Consider the following 21,833-nt stretch of genomic DNA (forward strand, 5'->3'; position numbering starts at 1 on the left):
AATTTAACGACAAATTGTTAATCTCCCGGATTAAGCTAGTGCTTTCACTAAATGAGTTGAAATTGATCATCAGCATATCGCATGTCTTTATGGACTAGATGCAAACTTTAATTATAACATTAACATAGATTTTTAATGAATAGCTACTAATCTACTAATAAATCACCTATATATAAGCTACAAACAAATCACCTATACCTGACCCTCGACCTCTTAGATTAGATAGAGGTTAGTCACAACATAGTTATTATAATTACCTTTAAGCACTTAAATAATAAAACAAAATCATATCTAGTCTTTCAAGCATTTCAATGAATTCAACTACATAATAGCTTTATGTAAAAATAAAATAAAATAATTGACAATCTTTATAATCATATTGTCTTGCAGTCATGCATAAAGTGATAAAACATTAACTATCTATATAAAGTGAAAAATATGGTTAAAGATGCCTTTGAAAGTCAGCCCAAGTGATCCGAACTTACGATGCTCTAACACTGAAACTATGTAACACCATGTCGAACAACATAACCGAAATTCCAGAAGTGTTAAAGATGCTCTAACACTGAAATCTGTAAACGTACGAGTTTGCCATTTCCTCGCCCCAAGCAGTTCACAAACAACATAACCGAAATTCCAGAAGCTTCTATCTGACCCACCAAGGAGGCCCAGCCTCATAGAAATGGTCACCATCATCCCATGAAATCTGACAAGCTTGCAGGGCAATAGCTAACCTAGGTTCTTTCCCATGTTGTGCAGCCCATTCTTCAGCGGCCCGTTCTCTATCTGCCTCACTTTCAAACTGCTTGCCGTACTTCCCAAACGGGTTCAGCCCTGGGCGGGCTAACTCCGCCATTACTGCTGGCATATACATCGAATCACCCACTAATGGCGCACCGCACGCTGCCAGTTGAGCCCGAATCTGTAACCGTGCAAAGTTTGTAGTAAAAATAAATAAAAAGTATGATCGAATGGAGCAGCATATTTCATAAGGAAACTAGAGGCATAAACAAGCCTGAGGCCCCAGCTCGAGCTCGAGCTCGTATCGGGCTCTATGTCTACAGTTGGAGGCCGGCTTGTTAAAAGATTTTCAATCTAGAGCTCTGCCCGTTTACTATAAATTAAATATTTAATTACTTTAATTATAAACACATTTTTTTAATATGTAACATTACATATTTTATCATAACTTTATAGTATAATAATTTATCATATAAAATATAACTTATAATATTTATATAAGATCCTATTTAGGCTTGGCAAGCCTAGTCAATGTCAGTATGTGAAGCCCGAGCTCACGCCCGTTATTAAAATATACTCATTATCTATATATAGTAAGATTGAAGGTTGGTGCCGTAGGGTTTTGATTGGGCCAAGTGGCACCACCTCAATGATCCATCATTTTTTTTACAATCATTTTTTGTTTTATTGGTTAAATATTTTTTCTTTTTGTTTTTGTTTTTTTTTTTTTGGTTTCAGATTTGTAACGCTTTTGTCTTTTGTTTTACCGAATTCGTGTAAACTTACCACAATAACGCCCGGGACTAACAATGCTTGAGTTTTACCGACTCACTGCACAACGTCCAGTACTGACAATTCTCAGGTTTTACCCACACCCGGTGTTGGTACCGCAAGGCGTGGATTGGGCCAAGTGGCACCACCTCAACGGTCCAACAATTTTTTAATTTTTTCTTTCTTTTTATTGGTTAAATGTTTTTTTTTTAGTTTTAGATTCGTAACGAACATTTTGTTTTACCGAATTTGTGTCGACTCACCCTCGCAACACTTGAGACTGACAATGCTTGTGTTTTACCAACTCACTGCGCAACGTCCAGTACCAACAACACTCAGGTTTTACCCACGTCCAAGTTTTACCGAACTTTATTTTAGTTCCGGTAGAGTAACAAATGTAAACGAAATCGACAAAATTCGCGTTGACCCACCGCCGGAACCCTCGGAGTTTTACCAGTGCCCCGGTTTTACCAACTCACCACCACAATGCCCGAATACAAGTCGGCTTGCCGCTGCAACGATCGGGTTTTACCAATGCTCTGTTTACGACCGAATAAACTTTGTTTTGAATATGCTAACAAAAGATGTATAATATGTTATACGAGTGTCATAGAGTCACTGCCTCCGCGTTTGGGACCGACCGACGTCACCCCATTGGCCCGTCTCAATTTGTATTTTTATTTTTTGTTTTCATTTTGTTTTAGTTTCAGTACTGTAACAAACGTAGCTAATACCAACTAAATTCGCGTTGACTCGCTGTTGCGTCCGGGACCAACCAACGCCACCCCATTGGTCTACCTCAATTTTTATTTTTATTTTTTTTTGTTTCCATTTTGTTTTAGTTCCAGTACCGTAACAAACGTAGCTAATATTGACTGAATTCACGTTGGCTCCCCGCTGCAGCACCCAGGTTTACGGTTGCCGCGCAAGTCGCGGGTATATTACTAGTTATGTGTAAATATATATTTGTCATATATAATAAAATTTATCATATTAATACAAATAATATCTCATTTAGGCTCGCAAGCCTAGTCAAGCTTGGTATGTGAAGCTTGGACTCAAGCTTGTTTATTAAACGAGCACAATATTTGGTTCGGGCTCAATTCAAGCTCCTGGACACTCATTTAAGCTTGACTAGTTTCAAACTTTTAGCAAGCAGATTTTCAGTAGCCCAGGAGCAGCTTGGCTCGTTTATATCCCTATAGAAAACTTTCTATGACTAAATAATAAAAAGTATAAGAATCAAAACAAGGCCCTAACATGTATCATTACCTGGTGTGTACGACCGGTCAACAGGTTGACTTTACACTCGTACGCAAACTCCTTATTAGGCCAATTAATATCCTCAATTCCATACTTCTCTTCAAGTAAAGCATTTGGCCATGGGACTCTCTTGCATTCTAGAACCTCAAGTTGACACAAATTCCATCCCTTAATGAACTCTGCACAAGTCAACACAGGTCAATGCTCAAACATCTTTTTTTTAAACAAATATTATTAAACTTTTCTTATAAAAGTACCTTCAGATATTACTTTAGGTGACTTTCTAAATGGTCGCATATAATGTGTCATGACTCCACAGGGCACGTGACCAGCAGCAAGTGCAAGATAAAGCTTCTTCACTTGTTTGTCCTAATAGTAAACGGTTACTTAAAACGCATTTATAAAAAGTAAAAATAAATATAAACACATAGCTATTAATAAACCAGTACCCTGATCTTTCTATGAAAAACCGAACAGTAACCCTTAGTTCTTGCTAACACAACACTATAAAACAAATGCTATAAAGTTTAGTCATTAATAAATTGTTATTAATAATAACACTAATAAAGAGATTGTGATTAAATTTGTACCAGCCTTCTGTGCAATTATCAATCTGATGAGTTGTCCTTAACGGAGTGGTTAATTCCAACGCACGTGTGGCAAAAGTTACGCATGTTTCTTCAATGTTGTCGGTAGTTCCACCTACCTAAGAAAAAGGAAAGTGACACAATAAAGTAATAGAAACCAGCTTTGACCCGAACCTGTAACTGCACACACCCATTTCGTTAGGCTAATAAGTCATAAGATAAGCATGTGCATGGGTCGGTTTGGGTTGGTTTTGGACTCAAACCAAACCAGAACCCACTTTGACCAATCCACTTTGACCTAAATAGAAACAGAAACCTGCTTTGACCCAACCTGTTTTGACCCATAACCCGAGCCACCCGTTTTGTTAGGCTTATCATAAAATAAGCCTGCACATGGGTCGGTTTGAAGCTCAAAACAAACTAAAAACCAAAAAGTTGGTTTTTGGGCTATTGAAAACTCTTAGGTTCCAGTATTTACCATTTGGGCTTGAAAATTTTGGGTCAAAAAAATGGCCCAGAATTTGGGCTTGAAAGTTGAAACTGTGTCTAAATTTTTTGTTGATGAATTGATTATTAAACATTTGAGCCTAAAAGTTTTGGGCTACACCATTTGTAAATCTTTTAAAAGTTACTTAACATTTAAAGTTACAAATTATAATCCAAAAACTCAATAACATGAGTCGGTTTTTTTTTTGGTTTTTTCGGTTCTCGGCACACGCAAAACCAAAACCGAACTGTGAATTCACTTTCTGAAATAAACATAAAACCAAACCGTCGTTTTGAGTTGGTTCAGTCGTTTCAGTAATAAGTCAGTTATTTCGGTTCCATGAATACTCATGAATAAGATCAAAAGGGAACAATGATTCACATACTGATGTGCCAGCTGGCTTGTTGAGAACCACGTAGGACTCGGTCACAGCAATTATTCTTGATTTCCAGTCAATTTCATAGCATCTAGTGAACAATTACTACATTAGTTAAACTTAAAACATAAACATTAAATGCATGCATTACTTGTTTGTACCTTGGAAAGCGTTTTGGGCGCACGTGTACCCTCACGTACGTCCCTGCTTCAACCAACTGATCAGGTTCAGTCACCCTGAAAGTGTTTTGTGCTTCTCTTACAGTTTTTCCTTTGATTGAAGCTCGCTTTCTTAGAACTGATGGTTTAGTAAATCCTTTGTACAGTTTGATCTCGTCTGACGTGGCGGTTACAGGTGGCTTTGGGCATACGAGGGCATAGTGCACTGCTCCAAATTGAATTAGATCTGCAACATACCTTTAAATTTACACCATATTAATCAACATAAGAAAATGAGTGTCACTGTCTTCATTTGTTAATTGTATAAACAAATGGTTCACGAACATAAATGAACACAAACGAATGAGCATACTTGAATATAGATGAACAAACGTAACCAAGCGAACACTAATTAAAATTAAACATGAGCATTAATCTGTCAGGCCTAAAAAAATTAACTAAATATATAAAGGAACAGACTTAAACACGCGTAAACCAACAAACACAGATGAACGTAATGTGTTTATATTTATTCGTTTAACTAAATGAACAAAACAATTTGTTCATTTTCGTTCGTTTATTAAATAAATGACCATAAATGAACTTCCTGCCGAACAATTTCCAAATGGTTCACTAATCATTTGATTCATTTAGAAGCCTAATCATATTATAACTGATTTCAACATAAAAATTAGAACATTCATTGAGTGAGCAAAATCTACGGAATTCCATAGTCTGCCAAATATGTATACACTACAATTAATTATGACAATGTTAGACAGGTAAAGGAGCATATAAACTCACAAAGGTGGGAGATCCAAAGCTTTAGCAATGAAGTCAAGAATGGGCCTTCTTCTTTAACAACTAAGTGTTCAATGTTCCTTGGTAGAATATTTTCCGAAGGACACGGAAGCAAGCGACCATATTCCTCGTGGCTGAAAAAAACATGTATCAGTTACCAAAATTTCTTGTAAGGGTGTGCACGAAACCGAAATAACCGAACTGTAACCAAATTATAAAAAAAAAATCTTTCGTTTCAGTTTCGGTTTTGCTGTCAGCCAAAAAGTAAAAAAAATCTAAACCGAACCAAGAAACCAATATTAAGGGGGTGTTCGGGAATCCTTATTTTTTCTCCAACTTTTTGTCATAAGTTGTCAAGATAAAGTTATGACTCACAATATACTGACTTATCAAACACTTTGTTAACTTATTAACTTTTGTGAAAAGTTAGCAAGTTAAAGATGAGCTTAAATAAGCAATCCAAAACTGGGTTAAGTTAGAATAAAAACCCACCTTAATTGTGAAAACTCTAGAAACCCATTCTCAACCACATGTTTTTAATTAAAAATTAAATCTTATGATTAACAATTAAAGTTAATAAAAAAATGTAAACACTTTCTCTCTCCTAAAAACATATATAAAAATTAGTAAAAAATGTAAAACAATAGCGAAACATTTTTTTTTATGTTTTCGATGTTTTGTATTAAATGTAACAAAACATGTGTGTTACATGTAACAAAAAAAAACGATGTTACTTAGGGTTTTCATAGGTTTTCACAACTCAAGTAGTTTCATTCTATAGTTTGCATCCAAAACATCCCTAAGTAATTTATAAGAAAATAATTTATGGATTGGTTATGTGAATATTTTAAGTTTGTAACCTAGCGAGTAAAACTAACATGTCATGTGCTGTATTAATTTGAAGGGGATAAGGGAGTACCGTACAGAATTGGGGGTAGAAATAAGTTGAGAAGCTGCGGGATCAGTCGCCAAGCAGTGGCGGTTGGTGGTGGTGGCGGCGGCGGCTGCAAAAGTTCGTCGTATTGCAACCAAGTTCCGGAAATTGGGAAGCCTTGGCAGTAGTGATGAAGCAGCCATCTTCACGACTCAAGGTGTGTGCACGGAAAAGGGAATTTATTTTAAACACTTTTTTCTTTCGGGACAGACAACATTTGGTTTTTATCAACGTCTCAATTTTCTGACTTTTCTGTTTACTTCTGGTACTTTAACGAACATAACCGAATTCACGTCGACTCACTTGGGACCGACAATGATGGGAGTAGAGAGTGTATTGGGATTGTTCCGGATGAATAATAGGGATATATATGTGTGGACTTGACCAAACCCGTAAATTATGTTACGTCTCGGGATCACGTGACAAAATAAATGTTTAAAAACCTACAGAAATCGAGCCGTCAATATCACAACCGATTACATGTGATAGTGAAATCAATCCTACTCTATCTACTGTAAATCAAAAAGATCTCATTGATACTATTATTTAGTACTTTCCGTTCATTTTCCCTATCAAATAACTAAACACTTATTCTAACGTAAGAGCAGTGACGTAGCTTGGACGAGTTTGTTGGGGGGGGGGGGGGAGCGGGCGGGCTCAAATTTTAAGTCAAAAACGAATAAATTTACACTACAAATAAAATTTTTCTGACGAAAACAAGTAAATTGACACAACACAAAAAAAAACATGGGGCCCGGGGTGACCCAGGCCCTAACTAAACTTCGCCCATACGTAAGAGGTTGGCCAACTGTCTTACTATAATCTATACTAATGTTTCATTCTCTTTTGGAAGTCGATAGCATTTTTTGTGGTCTGCATGCATCTTTCTCCATCGCCTTCCATCCTTTTCCGGTTATCTTTCGCCCGTCTTCCATCCTTTATTTGTTTCAAGCCTCTACGCATCCGTGTTACATCGTCTTACCAACACCTCGATGTTTTGTGCCTCCACGACTTATAGGTTTTCTTTTCAGACAACAACCTACAACCTTTAAACACTAAACAAAATTTAGAGAAATCATCTAAATAACCACTTCAACTCATTCTCTATCTCCAAGCTCCATTTTTAAATGGTATAGGAAACCTTCAAATTTAGAGTGTTGACACAACACTCCACTTCCAACTACCCTTCTATAAATATATATTGAAAATCAATTATATTGAAAAAGATAATAAGACAAAATAGTTAGAGTTAAGATTATAAATTAAAGAAAGAAAAAAAAAGTAATAAAAAAAGAATATAGAGATGAAAATGGGAAATGGGTTGGGAAAGGTTATTAGAAAATAATGTATAAATTAAAAAAAATTATGTTTTTTTTAGTTATATTTAAAGGATGAAGATAAAAAAAACCCATTCTCAATGCTCTAACAAGTAACCCCCCAAACTGCACTTTTATCAAGATTCTAATCTGGAAGCTGAAAACAAAAAGTTAGAAAACCGTCATCTTTTTCATGAGGTGTTAGTAGATGAATGACCAAATCAAATAAAGAAAATCGCACGTTCCCCCGTTGTTTAATATAATATTTAAAAGATAGAACTGCAGATTATGTCTTTTATGTTTGAGGTGAATTCCACATTATGTCCTTTAAGTTTGATAAGTGCAGTGGCTGTCCCTCAACTTCAAAAACCGTTGCGGTTTATGTCCTTTAGGTGACGGACGTTAACTTAAGCCGTTAAATCTAAAACACATGCCACTCACATGAGGGTAAGATCGTATTTTTAGCCCCTGAATTTCAATATATTATTATAAATCCCTGTTTCATTCACGTCCTTTCATATTTCTCCTAATTCGTGATGTACTCGATCAAGACGAAGTGAATGAAATATATGGTAAGCCAACAACTTCTTTTATTATAGAAGAATTTATGATTTCATAACTTGTTTTATGTTTAATCTATATATCGAATACAGGAGGTAATGTTCATCTTTTTTCCATACACTTGCATCATGGGGGTTATTTTACTCGATCGCCGGGGCGAAGATACGTTGATGGTAAAGAATCATTCATTGATTTGCTAGACATTCAAAGGTTCTTGGTGCATGATCTAGAGCGTGTGATGGTAAAGCTAGGGTATGTTGACAGTCAGGGTATTTACTACCACTTTCTAATACTCGGAGATGATTTAGATTTTGGTTTTAGAGCTTTACGTAATGATTCAGAATTTTTACCTTCAATACCGGTACCAAACCGAATATTTCAGAACGGTATTTTTGGTACCGATACGGTACCGAGCTCATCCCTAATTCTTAAGACCCGAGAACCAACCATATTGTGAATAACCGGGTCAGGTCTTGAGGTTATCGCAGGCCTCACTTGATTTATGCTTACCCCTATCCAAGACCTCCCCCTCTCAAACCGGGTGTTAATTTTATTTCCCTGTTTAAAAGAAATTTTCTTGCTCTAATAATTGTTTAGGTAAGTAATGATGTATTGCTAAACAATATGTATTGAAAATATTTATTATTATGCATTTCAATTTATGTGTTGGATGGTCACAGATAGGGTCGTTTCTGACGTGTTGCTCAATAATATGTGTGAACAACTGAATTCCAAGCTACTAGATGGAAGAGATAAGCCAATCATCACAGCATTAGAGTTTATTAGGGAGTATTTGATGAGAAGAATAGTCAATGTTTTAAAGGTAATAGATAGATCTGATGGTCTACTGACACCCTATGCCACAAAAGTATTAGAAACAATAAAGAAAGAAGCTGCTAAATACTCTGTGATCTGGAATGGAGGGGAACATTTTCAGGTGAGTGGCCCATTTGGTGATCAGCGTGTAGTAGATTTAAGTCAAAGGTTGTGTGCATGCAGGAGATGGGAGATAACAGGTATACCTTGCAGGCATGCGGTGGCTGCAATGTGGAATATGCAGGCTAATGGAAAACAATGTATGATCCCTGAAAAATTGGTAAACCCTATTTATATGCTGGATACTTGGAAAAAAGTTTATAGCTTCAAAGTATTTCCAATCAATGGTTGGTCCATGTGGCCAAGGTCTCAAGTTCCTACCATTCTTGTCCCACCAAATCATCACAAACCAATTGGAAGACCAAAGAAAGTGAGGAAGAAATCAATAATTGAACTAGAAGACATCACAAAAGGTAATAAGTTATCAAAAAAGAATTCAACCATGACTTGCAGCAAATGTAAGCAAAAAGGCCATAACATCAGGAGTTGCACAAGCCAACAAGGTTAATGTTTTGGATCAGCGGCGAGTAGTCTTTTGGATCACAACCTTTTATTTTGGGAAAAATATATAGTATTTTGGTAGTATGTTTTGGATTAATGGCTTGTATTTTGGATTAATGGTTTGTGTTTTGGATAATGTTTGGTATTATGAAAGTATCCTTTTAATATTTGGGTTTTAATGTGTGTAATGTCTACTTTGTTAAATATTGATTGGGTTAAAAAGACGATCTTACCCTCATGTGAGTGGCAAGTGTTTTAGAGTTAACAGCTTTAAGTTAACGGCCGTCACCTAAAGGACATAAACCGCAACGGTTTTTAAAGTTGAGGGACGGCCATTGCACTTATTAAACTTAAAGGACATTGTTGGGACCAGGATCTTTGATCCTTGGAAATTAAGTGTTATTAGCAACAATCAGCGGGACTAAGGATCCTTAGTGGTTCAAGGATCCTCAGCACTCAATTTCAATTATATTATAATCTATTTTTTGCAGATAAAACACGTGACTACTGGAAACTCCTATTCTTACGGACGAAGTGTTTTACCTGGTCCTCCCCTCTCGCCCAAGCTCGTAAACGGTCAGGTTGAAGGAGTAAACAAACGTGGCCGGAATTATAGGAGTTAGTTAGTTAGTTTACGTTATGATCTTTGTATTTATATACTGAACCCTAGCTGATAAAACATGAGACATAACACTCAAGCACACTTAGAACTCCTAGCAAAAACACCCTGTAATCACGATCAGCTATTGTTCCACCATTTGTAATCTTTTTTTAGTTCAATATAATTGGTAGTGATAGTTTTCACTACCTGAGGTTTTTGTGCCGGCGGGATACTAGTTACCAAGGGCTTTTCCTCGTATAAATCTTCGTGTTCATTACCTATTGTCGTTACTTTGGTTATTCTGTTCACTTTTGCACCAATCCTCACATATGAATTTGGTTCATTGATCCTTAGCCAGATTTTTAACCAAAACAACTTGGCGCCCACCGTGGGGCTCTTGGTGCTTTAATCACAAAAAATCCTTACCTTTATTCAATCCTTTGTTATCACTCACTCAATAGCCTCTCAAGGAAAAGCTATTCCTACAACCGCTGCTTCAAGTGTCCGGCTCAAGTACTTTACCACCGCTACCTGGCACTACGAAGCCACAAAAGCCAGTAGCTGTTACTCAGAAGAAGGAGACTGTTGTTTTCTCCGGATCAAAATCCACTACTGTTTCCCACACGGTAACTGCCAACAATGACGTCTCTGTTTTGTGTTCACAGATGAAGAGCTATATGGAGCAGCAGAACAAGACTAATCAGAGGATCCTCTACGAGATCGAGGAAATCAGGAGGACAAAGAAGGCCGTTGAGAACACAAGCCCCATTATGCCGAGGATACTTGATTTCAGCACTCCGCATTTCTCGGACCAGAGGTGCCCAGCATCCACGTATCCTCAGCAAGAATCCTCGGACCTCTCCCAAAAAAAATTCTCTGATCAATATTCGCAAGGATCCTCCATCCTTCAACAAGGATCTTTGGGTCAACCTTTAAGACCCTTCAATCACCATTTGCAAGGATCCTCAGCATGCCAACCCGAACCCTTAGGATTCCGTCAAGGATCCTCCAACCAACAACTTCAAGGATCCTCAGTCTTTCAACCAGGATCCTTGGGTTTCCAAACAGAATCCATCATCCATCAGCGTCTAGAATCCTACTATCCTTATGGAAAAGAGCCCCTTAAGGAACCCCGATCCAGGCCATTGGAGGTCCATAAAGGCGATTTCATACCCATGCAAACTACTGCTCCTACTGGACCAACTGTTGATGCCGAAACAATATATCCCGGACACAGCTGTGGAGCTAGATCTTTTGATCACGTAAAAGGTAACCTTCACCTTCATAATAATCCGTCTTTTGGCACTAACCATGCTAGTATGCATGATACTGGGATCAACCAAACCATAGCCCGAGAAGCTCAAGGATATGATTTCGAGTGTGCCTGGAGTCATCAAACCTATTCCCGAAGTACCCGCAGGAAGCCACAACATATCTAGGTTTACTCCACCAATTTGCGATGCCGAGATACCAAAATGCTTCACTGCTCCCAGTATGAAACTATATGACAGATCCACGGATCCTGAGGAACATGTAGCCTTATATCGCGAAAGGATGGAAATTAATCCAATTCCAGATAGATTGAAGGAAGCCTGCTTGTGTAAAGGCTTTGGCTCGACCCTCACTGGATCAACCTTTAAATGGCTGCTAAGTCTTCCTCCTTATTCTATTACTTCGTTCTCTCATTTAATCAATCTATTTAATAGTCAATTTCATGCAGTAGATCTTTCGAAAAATTAACTAGTGATTTATATAAAGTTGCCCAACCTCGTGAGGAACCTCTTAGGCAGTTCCTTACAAGGTTTGGAAGAGAGGCTTTGGAAATTCTAAATTTGGATGTCCCGACAGCTGTTGAGGCATTCAAAATGGGGTTACAAAAGGACTCTCCATTTTATCAAGATCTTGTGATGACCCCTTGCAGGAATTTAGATGAAGTGCGAAACAGAGCTTTAAGATTTATAAGGTTGGAGGAGGATCAAAGAATACAAGATCAACTAAGCACTCCGGTGAAAAAGGAGTCTCAAGACAAGAAGCAAGGACCCTACTTCAGAAACAGCAACTCTAAGCCATACAATAGACCAAATGGCCAGAAGATCAATACTGTAGAAGAGGAGGACGACGATGAAGATTGCCCGAGAATATCCGATTATTGCTTCTCCGTAGATATGGGAGGAGTGATGCTTGCCGTTAGGAACTTGGGCGACAAAGCAAGATGGCCGAGAAAAAATGAGAAGGCACCTCTCCCCAAAGACAAATCGAAGTGGTGTGCCTTTCACGAAAACTTCGGCCATATGACAGATGATTGCATAGCCTTGAGGAAGGAGATAAGCTACCTCCTCAGCAAGGGTCACCTTAAGGAGCTATTTGGAATAAAAAAGCTCAGGAACCAGGATCCTGAACCAGTTCCAGAAAAGGCTGCTCCGCCTCCCCCAGACCCTCAAGTTATCAACATGATCTCTGGAGGATCCGATATATGCGGAACCTCTTACTCAGCTGCAAAGAAGTACGCCAAAGAGTTCAAACTGGAGAATGGTGAAAGACCAATCAAGACTTCTACAACAGCCGAGCAAAGAGTCATCTCCTTTGATGAGGATGATCGAGTCGATGTTCAGGATCCTTATCATGACGGTTTAGTCATTACTTTATTTATTTCTAACCATTATGTACGCAGGATACTCATTGATGGAGGAAGCTCAGTTAACATTATCCAACTAGAAGTACTTCGAAGGATGAATATCCCGGAGTCAAAAATTGTCCCACGATCCTCAGTTCTTGTAGGGTTCAGTGGGGAAACGAAGAATACATTGGGGGACATCAAACTACCCATATATATAGAGGGAGTAAATTCTATTCAAAAATTTTGTGTTATCGATTCCTTGTCTTGTTGCAACGTTATTCTTGGCAGGCCATGGATACACGAGATGAAGGCGGTTCCCTCCACTTACCATCAATGCGTTAAGCTACCGACCCCATGGGGAATAGCGAAGATCGAAAGTGATCAGCAAGACGCTAAGGATTGCTACACTTCCTCAATGAAGTCAACAAAAATGTTGAGGGAAGCATAGCAATTACAGAAAACAAGGAGAAATGTCATGGAAACTAGGGAACAAGACTCCAATGAAGTGGTCTTGCACCCTGAGGATCCTGACGGCAAAGTCCTAATAGGTGTTGAAATACAAGAATCTATTGAGAATGATCTAGTATCCTTCCTACAACGAAGAAAGTCGACCTTTACATGGAAGCACGAAGACATGACAGGTATTTCTAAAGACGTTATAACCCATAAACTTGGCATTGATCCTTCTTTCAGACCCATTCATCAAAAAAGAAGGAAATTTGCACCAAAGAGAAATGCGATCATCCAAGAAGAGGTACAGAAACTACTAAAGGCAGGTATGATTAGAGAAGTAAAATATCCAAAATGGTTAGTCAATGTGGTTGTAGTTCAAAAGAAAAATGGAAAGTGGAGGGTATGTGTCGATTTTACTGACTTAAACAAGGCATGTCCCAAGGATCCTTTCCCTCTTCCCCACATTGACTCCATGGTGGATGCTACCGCAGGGCATGAAATGTTGACCTTTATGGATGCTTTCTCGGGATTTCAACAAATCCAGATGGAACAATCTGATCAAGAGGATACAACATTTATAACCCCTACGGGCATATATTGTTATATTGCTATGCTGTTTAGTCTTAGAAATGCAGGTGCTACATATCAAAGACTAGTCAATATGATGTTCAAGGAACAGTTGGGAGAGACCATGGAATTCTACATCGACGACATGGTGGTAAAATCAAAGAAGTCAGAGGATCACCTTAAAGATCTGGAAGTGGCATTTTACATCCTTGATAAATACAACATGAAGCTAAACCCGGCTAAATGTGTATTTGGTGTCAAAGCCAGAAAATTCTTAGGATATTTGGTAACCAGAAGGGGGATAGAGGCGAGTCCGGATCAAATCAAAGCCATCTTAAACCTCAGGTCCCCAACAAATGTCAAAGAGGTACAAAGATTAACAGGAAGGGTGGCAGCGCTTAACAGGTTCATATCAAAATCCTCGGAAAGATGTAAAGATTTTTATGACATCCTGAGGAAAAACAAGAAATTTGAATGGACGGAGAAACATGAAGCCGCTCTCATCGCTCTAAAGGATTATTTATCCTCAGCACCAGCTTTGATGAAACCTTTAGATGGAGAACCATTGATCCTCTATCTAGCTGTTTCCCTCACCGCCTTGAGTGCAGTCTTGGTAAAAGATCACGAAGGTAATCAACATCCCATTTATTATGTAAGTAAAAGTCTCCTCGATGCCGAGTCCAGGTACTCTCATCTAGAAAAACTTATTCTTGCTTTGATTATGGCCTCAACTAAGTTAAGACATTACTTTGAAACGCATAGTATTATTGTTAAAACCAATTATCCCATAAAAAATGTCCTTAGATGTCACACCCCGACCAAAGGCGGCGGAACATGCCGAGGTGTAACGATTGTCCATAAGCACATGACACTAATTAAAGTGACAGTATTTAATAAACTCATTTCATTTCACAACATCGAAAATGTCACATAACAATTATCCATAAAATAACCATAAACAAGATATCACAAAATATGGCAAATTGATATTGTTCATTTTTACTAATATCCTAAGGTCTTTGATGTCGTTTTCTTCACAATCATAAATCAACCAAGATGCAAACCTGCAACATTTCATAAAATAAAGTTTGTCAACACAAAGGTCGGTGAGCAATTCATAAGTTTAATCATATTAGTATATAATAAAGATAGCCACAAAACTTGCATACGAAACGATAAATAAAAGTGGTAATTTGGATAAATAGATATCGCTAAACACATTAGCGACACCTAGCTATAAGGGGATGCCAAATAGTCTAGGATTTTATAGTTATCGTTAATTGCATTACGTTAACGACACCTTGCTATAAGGGGATGCCAAATAGTCTAGGATTTTATAGTTCCACCAACCAAAAGCGATAAACACATAGGCATATAAGCATAGAACACCAAATCGAGCAATTATTTAGGTAAAGTATACAACTACGTTTGTGGTTTAAGATTCAAATATAAAGCATTTTGTTGAATAAGTATGAAATGTCACCCCCAAAATAAAAGATGGAAAATGGGGTATGAAGTCTCACCTTCAAGTAGTAAACTTGAAAGATGATAATTTGGAGATTTGTCGGAACGACGAGTTTAACGCACAATGCCTAAAAAGAAAAGAAGTCTTGAATTTAGAAAGGTTGTCTTGAAGGTCTTTAAACAAAATAAATGTTGAGAAATGTAAATAATTAAAGTTCAAGGTTTAAAATGTGACTATTTAAGAATTTATAATAATAACCCTTTAAAAATGTAAGTTTGCTCGAAACCGGGTTAAAGTATCTAACCTTAATATTTACTCAACCTATGTTAAGTAATAAGGTGGCTAAAATGCAAGAATGCAAATCCCTTTGGAATAAAGATACTAAAATGGGTTTTTTTATCGAGTGTTCGGGTTGTCGGTTAGGGTCTTGATAATTGGTCAAACCCAAAATCAACTTTCCAAAATATTGAATGCTATGAGATAACTCAATAAAATTTAATAAGACTTAACCAAGTATGTAGTTCCATTGTTTTAGAACTAACAACGCACGTTAAGCGAGTGTTCGGTTTTGTCGGTCCAAACTTTGTTATGAGATCAAGTTGGATCCAACATTTCCAAGTACTTAAGAAAATATTTAAAAATCAATTTGTAACTATTTTTAAAGAAATATACAAGTCTTGATGGCTAAAAAAAACACACTTGTGTGTCTTAAGCGAGCAAGAATCGGTTTGGTTCGGTTTTCATCTTACAACAAGTTCATAGATGGTTTCCACATGTCCAAACACTAAATAACTTGTATAATAATGTACAAATAAAAAAATACCAAAAGTTAACAATAAAGTCTTTAAACAAAAGTTCGGTTTTCGGTTCGGATCGTGTTTCGGGTTAAGACCGAGATAAGATTCTACAAACCCATAACCATAGAATTTGTAAAAATGATTTTAGAAACTTAGATCTAACACTAAGTATGTTTAAACAAAAAAAACTAGTAACAAAGTTCGGTTTACGGTTTAGAGCTATTTACGGTTAAACCGAAGCATAGACTCTTAAAAACCCATAACCATGGAACTTGTAAACATGACCAACAAACTAAAATAAGCAAGATTAATATGTATGAACAAGTTATATAGATGTATATATATCAAGGACACGAAGTTCTCCATGAAGCCTTGCCTTATGGGGTCCGAAACCTCACCGACCGGAATCGGAGAAGTAACTACCAAAGGTAAACAAGGGGTGTATATTATATATATGTTGCACAACCATAAACAAGTATTAATAAGGTTACGTAAACTAATTAAGATGAAAGACCAACATCCTTTAAGAACACTTAAGAAGATAACCTTGAATCTTTGATGTTTGAGAGAGTTTTTTTTTTTTTTTTGAGTTGTAGCAAGGGAAAATGAAGAGGAAAGGTGGTGTATATATAGGGTAATGTTGGTGGTCAAATATGGGTGTGAGACACAAGAGTTTTCATGCAAAATGGATCAAGACAAAAACACAAAACAACAAAAAAATAAATAAATAAATAATAAATAAATAAAAATAAAAATAGGATGTTTTCAAGACCCAACAAGTGTGAAACAATATTGTAACATAAATCCATCATTTTGATTATAACATAAGCTTCGGTTTACAAATCGGGTCGGTTTACATAATAAACAAATACAAAAACGAATACAAACAAGACCCGAAATTGACGAATGTCACATTAGAAAACCAGAAATGTCGGGTAGAATGGCCAAGTGGGCTGTAAAATTAAGTGCATATGATATTCAATATGAGCCTAGAAATGCAATTAAGTCACATGCACTAACAGACTTTGTGGCTGATTTCAGTAGTGACATAGAAGAACAAGCCAATCTTGAAGTTCAATAGCTTGAAGAGGCCGAGGATCCTTGGACACTCTTCACTGACGGAGCCTCAAATGTCAAAGGAACAGGATTGGGAATACCACTGAAATCACCACAGGGGGACATACTACCCCATTCGATAGCTTGTGAATTCCAAGCCACTAACAACGAGGCAGAATATGAGACACTTATCGTAGGTATACAACTAGCCAAAGGTATGAGAATCAGGTATCTTCACATTTTTGTAGATTCATTGTTAATTGCTAATCACTTTAATGGCTCATACGCAGTCAAAGGTGAGAAACTAATTAAATATTTAGATATAGTAAAGGATCTTGCAGGATCCTTCGATTATTGTACAATTACGCAGGTACCAAGAGAGGAAAATGCTGGGGCCGACGCCTTAGCAAACCTAGCTTCGGTTTTGAAGCTCCCAGAGAACATAAAAATTCCTATCATCCATGTCCTATACCCTGCAATTGAGGAATACCAAGCAATGGAGATAGACGGTAGCCTACACATGGATCCTAAGGATCATTTTCTTGATCATTCATCCTGGATCCTTCCGATAATGAAGTACATTCAAGATGGAGAAATCCCGAAAGAAGAGAACTCCAAAGCTTTTAGGGCCAAGGTGTCACAATATACTATTATACATAATATGCTATATAAGAAATCCCTTGCAGGTTCATATTTAAGATGCATCGAAGGATCCGAGATCCAAGAAGTACTGAAGGATTTCCATGAAGGAGATTGCGGCAACCATACAGGGGGGCATAGCATTATTCTCAAGGATTCTAAGAACCGGGTACTTCTGGCCTACAATGAAGAAGGATGCTATGGAATATTCTAGGAAGTGCGATGCTTGTCAGAGGCATGGCAACATTCTACATCAACTGGCAGAACCCTTATACCCTATTGTCTCTTTGTGGCCATTCATGAAATGGGGAATGGACATAGTGGTTAAACTCCCTATAGCTCCAGGAGGAAAAGTTTTCATGTTAGCACTGACAGACTACTTCTCTAAATGGATCGAAGCCGAGGCTTTCCCTCAAGTTAGGGAAAAGGAAGTTATATCCTTTATCAAACGTAACATTATAACTAGATTTGGAATTCCTTCCGAAATTATTTATGATAATGGTTCCCAATTTATTGGGAAAAGAACTACTAACTTTTGTGACAGCTGGGGAATCAAAATGATCACTTCAACGCCAGTCCATCCACAAGCAAACGGCCAAGCAGAATCAAGCAATAAAGTCATCGTCAACAACCTAAAGAAAAATCTTGGAGCAAAGAAAGGCAAATGGGTTGAAGAACTACCCTATGTGCTCTGGGCAGATAGGACAACTCCGAAGAATGCCACGGGACAGACGCCATTCTCATTAGTCTTTGGAGCTGAGGCAATGATCCCCACTGAAATGGTGTACCCAACAGCCAGAACAAGCATCCGTCATCCTCAAAGAAATGACGAAAATCTTGTCCAAGATCTTGATACTATGGAAGAACTTAGAGATCAAGCAATATTCAGGATGGCAGCCTACCAACAAAAGATGGCTGGTGCTTACAACAAGAATATCAGAATTAGAAGATTTGAGGTTGGAGACTTAGTCCTTCGAAAGGCATTCCAAAACACAACTAATCCATTTAACGGGAAGTTGGCACCCAAATGGGAGGGTCCCTATCTAATTGAAGCCGAAGCAGGAAATGGGGCATATCGTTTGGTGAATATGGATGGTGACATGCTCCCAAGGGCTTGGAATGCAATTCATCTAAAGAAGTATTTTTATTGATCAGGATCCTGGATCCTAGTCAATTGCTTCAATCCGATACTTGGTAAAATTTTACTTTATATTGATTTTCACATTATATTCTTGTCTTGTCAAATGTGTCAAGTTGCAGAAATGCCGAGCAATAGGGCCCTCAAGTGGAAAAAACGGGTTGGCCAACTCTCTCCTAAGTTTAATCAGCCTTGTCGCCTGGTTTCTAAGGTCTTCACCTTATCTCCCGAATTAGGGTTTCTACACCCTCGCGTGGAGCGCATGATTATCCGGGTATAATTGGAGGCTGTGGGACCAGTGCACTATACGTGGCTGACAATTTCATGGCTAAAAATTATATCTCGGATCCTACGAATTAAATGGTAGACGTACCATATACACAAGTTAAGGTCAACGCCGGGTTATGCTCGTCACCGCGTACAATTGGGCCAACGCCAAGGATCGGCTCGTCGCTCGTATTTATTGGACTTGTCCCCACAAATTATTGGGCTTGTCCCCACGAATTAATGGGCTTGTCCCCACATTTTCTTGGGCTTGTCCCCACATTTTATAGGGCTTGTCCCCACGATTTGTTGGGCTTGTCCCCAAGATAGTTGGAATTTAATCCAGCTTTTTTAACTTTTATATCCTCTTTTGATGATTTGTTTTGACAGGAAAATATCTTAAAGAAAAAAGTTCTAAGGATTGAGAATCCTCTATCCTAGTGACACAGGTTATAAAGCAGAAATCAAAAGAGTTATATTACAATATGCAAGATAAAAAGGCGATCCGGGCTTCACCAGCAAAACGTGGACCATCCACCCGAATCGAACTACGTCAAAGTTCATGCAGAAATTTAAAAGACAAAGGCGGTTAAGGCTTCATCCCCATAAAGCTAAGGATTCCTCTACCCTAACCACCTTTGAAAATTGTCTTATGGATTACAGATCCTAAGGATTGCCACTACCATTGTCCATACAAACGATAAACAAAAACCATTAAAACATCATAAAAAATGGGCTCTAGCCTTGTCTTCATATCCATCATTGCCCATTACACCAGCTACTCCTTAGCCGCATCACCTTCACCGTCACCCGCCTCCTTGACCTCCAACACGTCATCTTTGACTCCACTCATTCCAGCATCCTCGGTCCTTTTTGCAGCCCCTGCATCCTTGCTCTCTTCGCCAAAACCAGCTAAGGCCTTCTCCCACATAGCTACATTCCAAGTGGACCTGTTGAAGTTAGGATCCTCAGCTTCGGCGGCCATCTTTATCCTAGCCATTAATACCACTTTGCTGGCCCAAACCTTAGCCTGTTCGGTAACCTCGACCACTTGTTCTTGAGTTCGGATGTCTGCAAGAGCCAGCTTATCCTCTAGGGTCCCCTTTTCAGTCTGCAACTCCATGATCAGCTTGTCCTTTAAGGATATCCCAGCACGGTATTTGGCGAGTTCCCTCTCCGTGCTGGCCACATTTTCATCATACAAAGCCTTGAAGTTGGCCACTGCCTGCAAGACGTATGCAACTTAAAGACACAATTGAAATGTAGATGGCTAAGGGTAAAGGATCCTTACTTCCGAGAGCTGGTCAAAGATGTCCTGGGCACTGTGGACTTCCACGTCAGGGTCCCTCTTTCTCTTCATGTTGGCCTTGGAGCGGGTAGTCATAGTTTTTGGAAGAGCGAGGCTGGAACCTTTCATAGGTCTTTTCTCAGAGGAACGGGAAGAGATGAGGCTATCAACGTCTTCCAACTGGAATTGACCCAACAAGTTCTTGTATGTTTTGGATGATGATTTTTGTGCACCTGTTCGAAAAAAGATAAGTTTTCTATAGTTCAACGCTTTTCTTTACTTTTATCAATAATCAACAAATTTATTCTAGCTTACTTGACATTGTTTCCGAGGAACTTGCGATCCTTTCGTCTGAATCGTTCGCTTCTTCAACAGCAGCCTTGAATGTCCTGTCAAAAGGATCCAATGACAGGAACACCTTCGCCTTCTTAATACCCTCCTGTTCGGTGGCGAGTTCTGTGAAGTTGGACACTGCACAAGAAACAAACCCACAGTTAGCCAATCAAAAATACTAGGATCCTCTATCCTCAGGATCCACTACCCTACCCTTCAGGATCCAGCGAGTTGGTAACAAATTCCCCTTTGGAATACTGTCTCTTAGAACAAAAAAGAACTGGTTCTTCCAACTTAGATCATTGTGGGTAGTCTTGTTGATTGGTAGAGGCTAAAAGGGTTTGCTTTTGAAGAAAAACCTGCAGGAACCATGGGTAACGAGGCTGTAGAGGTGAGAAAGGGCTGGAAGATTGAAATCTAAATCCTGTTCAGCAATCAACCTCTCGAGTGTATGCAAAGTCCTCCACATCATCGGCATCGCCTGGATATAATTGAGGCCGGTAAAGGAGAAGAAAGTAGAGGTCAGGTCGGGAAACGGATAGGAGAATCTAAGAAGAAATGGGAGTGCAGGAAAGCAGACCCAGTTAGAAGAAACAAAGTCACTCTTTAATCGAGAATCATGCGCTCTGAACACTGTTCCTTCGGGGAAGCAGTTGGAGATTCTCTGGATTTCCTCATTGGTGAATTTACAGATCTCCGAAACTGGATCTTTGAGAAGATGCTGGCTTTGAAGAACGGGACCTATGTCCTTAGTGTTCGAACTAAAGGACGCTTTCTAATTCCTTTTGGGCATTGTAGCGAAGGGATGAGGAAAAGAAGAAAAAAGAAAAGAGTAAGAAAGAAGAATACCTGAGGATCGTTATCGCTGGAATAAGGGGGTGGATATGATAAAGAAGAAGTTATAAGGCTTGAAAACCTATTTATTAGGGATAATGATGCGTTCGTAGGCGACGGTCACATCACATTATCGATGACGGTCCGAATCAAATATGCATAGGGATAAACATAACAGCTATACTCCATTCACACCTATCATGTTTGGGGGCAATTGTTGGGACCAGGATCTTTGATCCTTGGAAATTAAGTGTCATTAGCAACAATCAGCGGGACTAAGGATCCTTAGTGGTTCAAGGATCCTCAGCACTCAATTTCAATTATATTCTAATCTATTTTTTGCAGATAAAACACGTGACTACTGAAAACTCCTATTCTTACGAACGAAGTGTTTTACCTGGTCCTCCCC

The 21,833-nt window shown here is 38.4% G+C and overlaps 1 pseudogene across 1 annotated transcript; it reads right to left on the reverse strand.

The window, feature by feature from the left end:
• Window positions 1-574: 574 nt before the first annotated feature.
• On the reverse strand, window positions 575-6,261 carry LOC143625853 (RNA pseudouridine synthase 6, chloroplastic-like; annotated as a pseudogene). The gene is made up of 9 exons (XR_013152335.1): window positions 6,104-6,261; window positions 5,188-5,318; window positions 4,387-4,641; window positions 4,235-4,316; window positions 3,366-3,481; window positions 3,225-3,279; window positions 3,033-3,144; window positions 2,785-2,954; window positions 575-922 (listed from the first exon to the last, which is right to left on the reverse strand). The product of XR_013152335.1 is annotated as an RNA pseudouridine synthase 6, chloroplastic-like (transcript).
• Window positions 6,262-21,833: the final 15,572 nt, after the last annotated feature.

This window comes from Bidens hawaiensis, unplaced genomic scaffold (assembly GCF_021521415.1).
Source record: "Bidens hawaiensis isolate Kalapana, Puna unplaced genomic scaffold, B.hawaiensis_p1.1 tig00004242_1, whole genome shotgun sequence".
NCBI classification, from domain to species: domain Eukaryota; kingdom Viridiplantae; phylum Streptophyta; class Magnoliopsida; order Asterales; family Asteraceae; genus Bidens; species Bidens hawaiensis.